The sequence below is a fragment of the Sapajus apella genome, unplaced genomic scaffold (genome assembly GCF_009761245.1).
Source record: "Sapajus apella isolate SASKATOON/1434 unplaced genomic scaffold, GSC_monkey_1.0 scaffold22, whole genome shotgun sequence".
Lineage (NCBI taxonomy): Eukaryota > Metazoa > Chordata > Mammalia > Primates > Cebidae > Sapajus > Sapajus apella.
Window position 1 is genome coordinate 23,017,193 of NW_022436962.1, and position 11,054 is coordinate 23,028,246.

Sequence of the window (11,054 nt, forward strand, 5' to 3'; positions counted from 1 at the left end):
TTTGGGTGCTCCTGTATTGGGTACATATATATTTAGGATAGTTAGCTCTTCTTGTTGCATTATTCTCTTTACCATTACATAATGCCCTTGTCTCTTTCGATCTTTGTTCAAAAACCTGGTCTTCAAATCTGAAATTCTTTCTTCTGCTTGGTTCAGTCCATTGGTAAAGCTTACAATTGTATTTTGAAATTCTTTAAGTTAGTATTTCAATTCTGGAAGCTTTGATTGATTTCTTTTTAAGATGTTTATCTCTTCCTGCATTTCCTGAATTGCTTTAGAAGTTGTTTTTTTTTTTTTTTTTTTTTTTTTTTGAGATGGGGGTTTGCTCTTGTTGCCCAGGCTAGAGTGCAATGGCGCGATCTCGGCTCACCGCAACCTCCGCCTCCTGGGTTCAGGCAATTCTCCTGCCTCAGCCTCCTGAGTAGCTGGGATTACAGGCATGCGCCACCATGCCCAGGTGATTTTTTTGTATTTTTAGTAGAGACGGGGTTTCACCATGTTGACCAGGATGGTCTCGATCTCTTGACCTCGTGATCCACCCGCCTCGGGCTCCCAAAGTGCTGGGCTTACAAGCGTGAGCCACCGTGCCCGGCCCTAGAAGTTTTTTTGTGTTGTCTTGGATCTCATTGAACTTCCTTAAAATCCATGCTTTATCTTTCTTTTCATCATCACTATTTAGGAGCCATCTCAGGTGCCATTTCTTCAGCCTGTTTGTCTGGTCAGCATGTCTACTTGCAGGGGCTTCCCAGCAGTTCTAAACAATAGGGACTATTTCCTCTGAAAATAAGCTCTTTATTAATGTACTGAGCTTGTGTCAGAAGAAAAAGGAAACTTTTAAATGGCAGGGAGAGAAAAATAAAGGTTGTGGGAAAAGAAAATACCAAAAGTCTAGAATGTCATCTGCATCAGGGCCACACATCACAGCTTCCTCTAGTTTGGTTCCATGGCCTGGTGTTGATTAGATGACAAAACCTCAGAGTAGGATGAGCTATTGAAGATTTCTCAATGTTGCACTGTTTCCTCTCACACCCTAATGCCCTGGTAAATATTCCTAATCCCCTCACTTTCCTCTTACTTCATATGGAAGAAAGCAGAGTCATGCAGTAGACTGTGGGCTTTGGAATCAAAATTGATCTGGGATTGAATTCCTTTTCTGCCCCTCTGAACTCTGTGATATTGGGCAAGTTGCCCTCTTCTGTCTCAGTTTCTTTGTTAGGAAAATAAAGATAGTAATAGCTACATTTTAGGGCTTTTGTCAAGAATAAATGACAAAATTACCAGGTTTGCTAGTATAATATTTGGTACACAGGTGTTCAATAACGGCTCTTAGTATTTCTTCCATCTTGAGGCTAATTTTCTTTTGGATACTCTACTTTATCAATGTCCTTATGAAGGTAATGCCTATAATGAAACATAATTCTCCTGATACTATCACAAATGTGGATAAACACATATATACACATAGGCTTGTTATGCACAAGGCACCGTGCTAAATACTTTGCATGCAATATCTTATCAAAGCATTAAAGAAGTCTTTGAAATGGCATAGTGTATCGTTTATAAATGAAGAAGTTGAGATTTAGAGAGGGTATATCTCTTGCTCAGGGCCACATGCTCAGCTGTGGGCAGGTAGCTCAGGCTAAGGATTAGCTTCTATGGGCAAGGAGCTGGGGCAAGGAGGTAGAGTACCAGGAAGGCAAACCTGGTCAGAGTGTTTCAGAAAGAGCTGCATTTTAAACCCTAGCAGCGATGTGCAAGGGGCAAGTCCACAGGGCCAAGCAACATTGGCTGTCTTGGGACCTAAACAGTAGTATTTGGGGATAAACAGGGTGGTAGTGTTGGAAAATTGGGATGGAGATAGGGTTTCCTGGACTAATTGTATGACTCTGCTGGGCTAATTGTACGGGCTGGTGAATACATGTGTAAGTGAGGATGAACTGAAGGACCTACATCAAGACAGACTTTAAACGGGGCCTTTCACAAATGATTCTTTATTTATTCTACATATCCTGTGTGAAGTTAGATTTAGATTTTTCAGGGCCTGAAACAGGATGCATCTGCCATAAGGGGAAAGTCTTGTTTCCTTAATGCTTACAAAGCTCTCTACAAGGATGATGAAGCTGTCTTTGCCACAATCAGAGACATACTTAGGTTGACTGCTACAGAAGACTTTTCTGCTTCCTCGCTTTCTTCTAGGGCTGGGCCTCCCAAGTGAGTAGACAGATAATAGGAAATGCTCCTACTGCAACTTGAAGGCCGATGACTGTTGTAATGCAGGCCTGATGACTCCGTCTTGATGACACCCAGGTTCGGTCTTGGCGGCTCTTTCTTTTTCCCTCTCATCTTTTTCTTTGCTGCTCTGTAACTGCTTAATGGCACTCCACCTCTACCACGACCAGGTCCTGGGAGACATAAGAGCCAGGTCTAGGATATGGAACTAAGATGAGGAGCTAATTCAGTTCAGTCCAACAGCTGGTTAATTCAGACACATTGGGTTGAGATTCTAATAGCAAATCCAGGCCCCTGAGCTCAGTGGGGAAACTTATTTCACTACTCAACCTGCATTTCCAGGTTGGCTCTATGCCGATCAAATATGCTTTGGTGAAGACATCTTTATATTTTGTTCCTCAATTTTGTTTCTCGACACAAACTATGCTTCTCTCTAAAATGTTACTCAAAAACTTTGGCATGACTTTAAACATTTGGTAACAGTAAGTATACACGTATATGTAAGATATGTATGCATGTGTGTACACACACACACACACACACACACACACACACACACACCCTTGTATTTCATATAAGTTCCATATGAATGCTTAGTTGCTTTCATATTGCTTGGAATTGCTGACATCAGGGAGAAGCACTCTGTCTTTCATTACAAAGATATAATTATAAGAACTACTGATGATTTGTAACCAATAAAGGACTGACAGTGACAAGTCTAATTAGGCATTGAAAGAGAGTGATGATCCATATTTAGCTGATTCTGATTCTTCCTGAATGAGAATGTTTCTGAACACAAACTATTCATATTTACTTAAATATCAAGGAAAATTGAATGAATGAAAAAAGCATGGGCTTTGTTGTTCCCATGATAAAAATTATACATATATATGTGTGCATATCTATATATATGTGTGCATATATATGTATATGTGTGTGTTTGCATGCATATGCATCTATCTGTTTTATTTTTGTTTTTAAGACAAAAGGGAATTGGAAAAGTGGAATAAACATACTTTTTGGTATGTCTTACACTAAGTACAACTAAAAACCCTGGACATTACGTGGCTCTGAAATATAAGAGGGCTCTGAAAGGATGCAGAAGGCAAACTGGCCAAAGACCTTGGGACCCAAGGAATGACTGCGTTTTCTGTTTGGATCTGAAGAAGCTGGCAACCCAGAAATGCCAACAGGCACAAACAAAAACCAAGAGCTCTAAGAAAAGCCTACTTTCCCTAGCCAAAGGACTAGGAAAAGGGCACTTTTAGACAAGAATCACTGTACGCCAGCCAACACTGTAGAAAACGCTGTGGTCCCACTCTACTTATGCTGGCAAAGGCCAAGTAGGGAGCCCGGGTTTCCACCCCCAGCAGGCTATAATGATGTGCCCTAGCCTCTCCCCTGTAACAGGGATGGGATGTAAGAAGGTGTAGTAGGGAGGTGGAATCTTGATTTCTCCAGGGTAATACAAAAGGCATCCTACCCCTTCCTTGGGAAGGTGTCGGAAGAGGCTTAGGGGACAGTCAAGGCTTTTACCACTGCTTTGTTTTAAAGAGCTTCCTCCCACCCTCCACCAGTGGAGGCCACATGGGGAGTAGTAAGGAAGCACTCCAGTGCCCCCGCCCCTGCCCTATCAGTAGCTAGGAGCCACTCCTTAAGTGCCAGCAGAGGCCAGAGGGAGAACCTGGATTTCTATCCCTAGCTAGCAGTAACAAGGTGATATCCCCACTTTCCTATTGGAGCAGGATCAGAGAAAGCCCACTAGATTAGAAGGTTTAAGTAAGATCCGGAGTCTCATAACGTAATACCCCAGATGTCCAGTTTTCAATCAAAAATCACTTGTCATACCAAGAAGTTAGAAGATCTCAACTGACTGAAAAACGTCATTCAATAGGTGTCAACAGCGAGACGGCAAAGACATTAGAATTACTTGACAAAGATTTTAAAGCAACCATTGTAAAAATGCTTCAGTGAGCAATCATGAACACACTTCAAACAAACAAAATAAAGGAGTTAGCTCCAAAAGACTTGGGTAAATAAACTTCATAAAGAAAACATTTTGAAAAACTGTTGGGAATTTCTACAGAGACGACAGGAAACTCAAGGTTTTATTCTAACTTCCTAGGAAATCTCCCCATCACTAACAGACAAGTTGAGGGTAAAGAGGAGTGGTCAGTCAGCATCAGTCTTGGCTCCTGGAAGGTTCATGTGGCCAAAAGGGAGAGAGACTCAGGGGTGCATCAGGCCCATATAGGTGGTCTGGGTGAGTGCTTGACAGGTCAAGAGTAGATAGTGCTGCGTTAGTATCAAGGTCCAGAAGAGAAGACAAAAACAGAGCTGGAGAGTTCTGTTCATCTGAGGATACTACACTGGACATTGCCTCCAATTAAACAGCCTGGGGCTAGTGTTCAAGGTAGCCAACCAAATAGGAGGAGATTCTAGATGGAGCAGTGCTGGGAGTGTTTTCTAAAACAGGGATATGGGCAGGGCCAGGGAGGGTGAAGCAATTAGTCTGAACTAAATCATAAAACTATGCAACTCTTGTGCAATTGGGAGTAGGCACAGGGAAGTTATTTAATGTTAAAGCCGCTAATAATCTTCCTTATATATGGAACCATAGTTTTTTACTCTGTCATCCAGAGGTGGCAGAGGACAAAGTCTGATACCTCCCCTGGTGTCTCAACTATCCAATACCATGCCCATCAAGTCCTGGGCACTAAATTTCCCACTTTGCTTCACATATTTCATTATGCCTTAATGCCATTTTCCCTTAATGGTTTGTGTTTTTAACCTCCTGGAAGGTGGCAGCAGGAGGTAGTAGGTCGTGGTGGAGAAAAAGGCATAGGGCCAGTGATGGACTGTGAATGGGCTGCTCACCTCCTGGCGCCTGTGGCTGTTCCATCATTGCACCACACATTGCTGGACCCCTTTGACTTGGTTATTATATGTGACCATTCATGCTGATCAGTCTTCATTGTTATTGGTACAGTTTCTTGCTTTTGAATAATTATTTGGTGTACTCACAGTTCCTTCTATTGATTCTTTCACACTTATAAAGCAAGAATGAGCTACATAGGTAAGCTTTTTGTTTTTTTGCTTTTTTTTTTTTTTGGTTTGTTTTTGAGACAGGGTCTGGAGTGCAGTGGTGTGATCACAGCTCACTGCAGCCTTGACCTCCCAGGCTCTAAGGATCCTCCCACCTCAGTCTCCTGAGCAGCTGGGACTATAAGGACATGACACCACACCTGATTAATTTTCAATTGTTTTGTAGAGATGGGGATTCACTATCTTGCCAGGGCTCATATATAAACTTTTTAGACAGAAATATACTGGGCAGAAGAAAGAAAATTTTAAAAATATCAAATTATACTCTTACCTTCTACCATACACCAAAAACTATTCCAGATTAATTAAATGTTTACATATTAATAAAAAATTAATTTAAAATGCAGGTGATTATGGTAAGAAATATATTTCTAAGAATAACAAGAAAGATAAAAACCACAGAAGAAAATACTAAAATGGTTTGAATTACATTAACCATAAAAATGTCTGCAAGTCTTAGCTATCTCTAGGTAGTGATATTTAGGTGATTGTAGTTTACTTACCTAATGCTTCTCTGTATTTTACATTATTTTATAAACATATAAAAATTATTTTATATGTTCCATATAATAAAACAATATTAAAAGTCAAACATCAAACAGAGGAAAAATAATTGCAACATATAGATTACCTTTCAGCATATAATATGTAAAGAATTCTGACACATCAATATGGAAAATACTCAATTCCCAGTTGTCAGTTCCTCACACGTTGTTCATCTGAGGACTCTGGGTAAAAATATTCACAAAATAGAGTATTCACAAACGAGGCACAACAAATGGGTATGCAAAAGAAATAATGCTCAATGTATTATCTATTTTTAAAAATGCAAACTAAAACACTAGGATGCATTCTAGTGGGTGCCTGTCAGAATGCCAGAGATTAAAAATAATTTCATACATAGTTAGTGACCTTGTAAATTGATATAATCTTTTTGAAAAGCAATAGGGGGATGAGTCATAAACAGTTTGTTTACTTTTGAATAGCAATTCTACTGCTAGTAATTGATTTTTAGAAAATTACCATAAATGTGTTAAAAATTCAGATTCTATCCAAAGAATTTTTTCCAACAACAAAAAATTTAATGTCCTCAATACAGGTGATTGGTTAAGTAAATTAGGGTCTATTCATAAGGCAAAACAAACAAAAACAATGCTTTATAAGTGAATTTTCAGAAAACTATCTGATATGAGAAATATGCAGAATATTTTGCTTAAAAATAGTATATTAAATAGTATATTTTTAAAAAGAAGCCACATAAATAAGAGATGAGATAGACACATCAGGTGTGAATAGTAGTTATGTTAAGTAGGGAAATTAGGTTTGATCCTTTCTGCTCCTTTATTTGGCTTATTTTTGTTATATGCATTTTTTCAATTAGCATATATTCTATGGGAAAATATTTAAGTTGTTTTTTTGAAAAGTTGGCAGCCAGCATGAGGAGATAAAACAGGCCACACTCTTTGTATAGCCTGTCACCCCTTCACAAAGGAGTGATATTATTTTGCTGACAGCCCTGAAGACCACTCAATCTCACATTGCAAATCTGTGCATGATCAGAACCAAATCCAGCTCGAGGACTCAAGGAGAGAATTTCAAAACATAACTAGGGTGAACATTTCTTCTCCTCCAAGCTCAGGAGGACAGATGCAATTGTCTTCTGTGCAACAGGCAGGGAAAAGCTAAGGCTCAGAAGCAGAAATGCTGCAGTAATATTTTTGTCCACAGATTCAGAGAGAAAAATCCAGCCTAGGAAAGACACTCCCTTGGTTTGTGCATTGTGAATTTCTTAGAAAACTTCAGGGAAGGGAGGGGTTGCGGGTTCCATGTGGTTGGTTTTCACTGAATAACATCAAACCAAAAGAAAGTCCATAACTAATTGGCCCTGTGGGAGGGGGAAATGCTATCAAGACTTTTTTCTTTTCTTTATTTTTTTTCTTTAAGTGCAGTTGGCGCAGAGACGTGACACTGCATGTTGTGGGGTAGTATTGGTGTTGCAGCCAATTCTCTCCTGGACAGAGGAGCAACCAGAATAGCAACTGAGATTAGCAATGAGTGACCAACATTACATTTGCATCTGAAAGTGCCCACCACAAACAGCTGAGGCAGCCATTTGTGCAGAAGGAGAGGAGGTTTGAACAAATCCTTGAGTGCTGCCTGCCCGACGACTCTAGCCTCAATGAGCAAGCCTTCTGGATTTAGGACTACTATCTCATGTCAAAGGAAATAGCCCCATCACAGGTTAAATCATCTATTCACGGGACTGCAGTATCGACATTTTCAGTTCCTCCATCCTCTCCGTTTACATTGTCTTTCTCTCTGCTTTCCTGCTGGGTTTGTTCCACCTCATTCACCAGACAGAGGATGTGGTCTGATATTCCTTTGTTTCATCATTTGAAAATATGTGAGGAGAGAACAGTCCTTGAAATTAGACAGATTAAATGTCTCTGGCCCTGAGAATCTGATTAGTTTTTTTCTCTCCCCAAGGATATAAATGTAGTGCTCGATTATTATCTGAATTCTCTGAATTATTCTTGTACAACAGTCTTTCCTCTGTGGGGCAAAAACAGCAGGGACAGAAGAATAGAATTCCATTTTCTTCTAAGGAAACAAGAAAGGATTGAAATTCAAGCTTTCCCAGGCTTCTTGTGGGAAGCCAAAGAAGACAGAATTGCGTAATTTCACAAAAATGTGAGATGCGACCTCCACCTCCATAAACTCTAATATATAGTCAAGGGATTAGAGAAACTAAGAAACATATGCACTATTTCCTGACCTGTGCACAATTAGAGATCTCAACTGTAAAATGGTAAGTGCCTCAAGACCAAAGAACTACAGACACAGGAAACGTAATTCCCCACGGAGGAATCCTCCTGCCACATAGGTTTCTTTTGTAATAGCTACTGGGGAGAACCTGGAGGTACATGTTAGCATTTGTTGCATTGCACAAAAAACTCAGAAAGAAAGGCAAAGGTCGATTTTAAGACATTGCTATTTAATAATTTCCTTCTTCCAGGCCTACGGCTAACTTCTTGATATTCAACTGTATGCATTTGTTTGAGCTTAAAATGGGTTGATCATTTGCTCTCAGCAACTTGCTCAGTGAGCCTGGGCTAAGAGCAGAACTGCTGGGCTTGGGACACTAGGCAACTGAGGCTCTGAAGTTCTCAATTACACTGTCCCAGTGGTGGCCCAGGCCCTACCAATGGAATGAAGACTGAGTATCTGGGCTGGCAACTCTGGAAAGAAAGATGCAGAGGAAGCAAGTTTCTATTAAATTAAGCAATTGTTTATTGGGCACCTGCTTGTGCCGTGTACTGTGTGACGGCTATACACTGGGAATGCAAAAATAAATAGGACACAGCCCTTGCCCAGAAGAATGTTACAATCTAATAGGCAAATATACCTAAAATAATATTTGTTAAATGCTAAATTAGTAATAAGAGTACCATGTAAATTAGTAATATGAACACCCGCTAACTCAGAGATAGAAAAGCTCTTAAAAAGTCCTTCAGCAAAAAAATCATTGTCCAGAAGAAATTTATCAGGAGTTATTTCTTTTTTTCTTTTAATATCTTTTTTTTTCTTTTCTTTTTTTAAAAAAAAAAGAGAGCCGTGATCGCAGCTCACTGCAACCTTGGCCCACTGCACCTCTGGGTCCAAGAGATTCTCCCATTTCAGCCTCCTGAGTTGCTGGGACTACAGGCATGTATCACCATGCCCGGCTAATTTTTGTATTTTTAGTAAAGATAGGATTTCACCATGCTGGCCAGGCTGGTCTTGAACTCCTGGCCTCAAGTGAGCAGCCCACCTCAGCCTCCCAGAGTGCTGGGATTACAGGCATGAGCCACTGTGCCCAGCCCATGGAGTTATTATAGGAATGTTCTCTGTTTATCCCTAAGTCAGTGGTGTCCAAAGTAGGAATGGGTACCTGATATACTTTGGGTGTCCCCTCCAAATCTCTTTATGACTGTTAAGTTGTAGTCCTCAGTGTTGGAGGTGGAGGCTGGTGGAAGGTGTTTGGGTAATGGGAGCAGATCCCTCATGACTCCGTGCTGTCCTGGCGATAGTGCATTGCGTTCTCGCGAGATCTGGTTTTTTTAAGTGTGTGGCACCTCGCTCCCTCACTCTCTTTCTTGCTCCTGCTTTCACCATGTGAGATGCTCAGTAAAAGTTCCCTGAGGCCTTCCCAGAAGCCAGGCAGATGCCAGCACCATGCTTGTACAGCCTGCAAAAGCATGAGCCAAGGATACCTCTTTTCTTAATAAAATACCCAGTCTCAGTTATTTCTTTACAGCAATGCAAAACAGCCTAGGACAATACTCGAGCAGGTGCACAAAGTAATCATGCAGATGCAGAAATAAAATATTATAACTTATGTTTATATTATTAATGTATCCTTTTACATTTTATTTTTGCATATATTTTATAACATGTTGCAATGATTCCATAGTAAATGTTTATTATTTACAAAAATAGTGTATTTTATTGGGGGTGCATGCTCAAAAAATTTTAACACTTCGGTGTGAAAAAAGGTTTGAAAACTGTGGAGCTCAGTTATCCCCCATCTCTAAGCCCAGGCTTCTGGACGGTCTTTGCTCCATCTTTGGGCAGTTTAAATATGTCTCAGCAACTCTAAGCTCGCCCAACCATCTCACTCCTCATCCCTGTTCAGCAAAGAGAGGACCCTCAAATTACCTTCATCCTTCTTTCTTAAAAGGCAACCTGCAGTTAAATGACATTTTTTTCCCCTTTTATGTCACAGATGTTTGAGGAGGCAACAAAAGTAATTTGTTGGACAAATTACTTCACCTCTATTACTTCGCATAGGCAAAGTAATTTGTCCAACATTATAGGACTAGTATTACTAATGTGCTTTCTGGCAAAAATTAAGAAATAAAACAAGACAACCCTGATATTGGCTGATGTGTGATACTAGTAAGAAACTGGCCAAAGCTTTTAGTGGAAAAGCAAAAATTGACAAAATCTGTTGTTACAAGAATAAAAGCCATGAGATGCACATGACAGGGTAGATAAATCAGCATAACCAATGGCTACTCATGGAATTTTGTAGTCATGTAGGCCTGAGTTAAAATCCTGACCTGGGACCAGGCACAGTGACTCATACCTGTGGTCCTAGCACTTTGGTAGGCCGAGGCGAGAGGATTGCTTAAGGCCAGGAGTTTGAGACCAGCTTGGGAAATAATAGCAAGACCACATCTCCACAAAAAATAAAAAAATGTAGCTGGGCATAGCGGTGTGTGCCTGTAGTCCCAGCTACTCGGGAGGCTGAGGTGGGGGTTGGCTTGAGCCCAGAAGTTCAAAGTTTCAGTGAGCAATGATCATGTCCATGCACTCCAGCCTGGGCAAGAGAGTAAGACCCTATCTCAAAAAGAAAAAAAAATATCCTGACCTTGCCACTTCATAGCTCTCAGATTTAAGCAATTACAAAACTGTTTAAGCATATCTGGTGCTGTTCTTGAGTTGCAAGGAATAGACACTAGCTCTGGGTAACATAAACACTCCCAAAAGGAATTTGTTGGGAGGGAACAGGGTCATTCACATAATAAAAGGAAGAGCTGAAACCCAAGCTGTGTAAAGAGACAGAGTCTAGGAAAGTTCCAAGGATTCTTGGCAGAGATGTTAAGCCTCTTATACCTTTAGGATACTCAGCTCTGACAACTCCACCTAGCTGCTTTTGAGTCCTGGGATGCATCTTC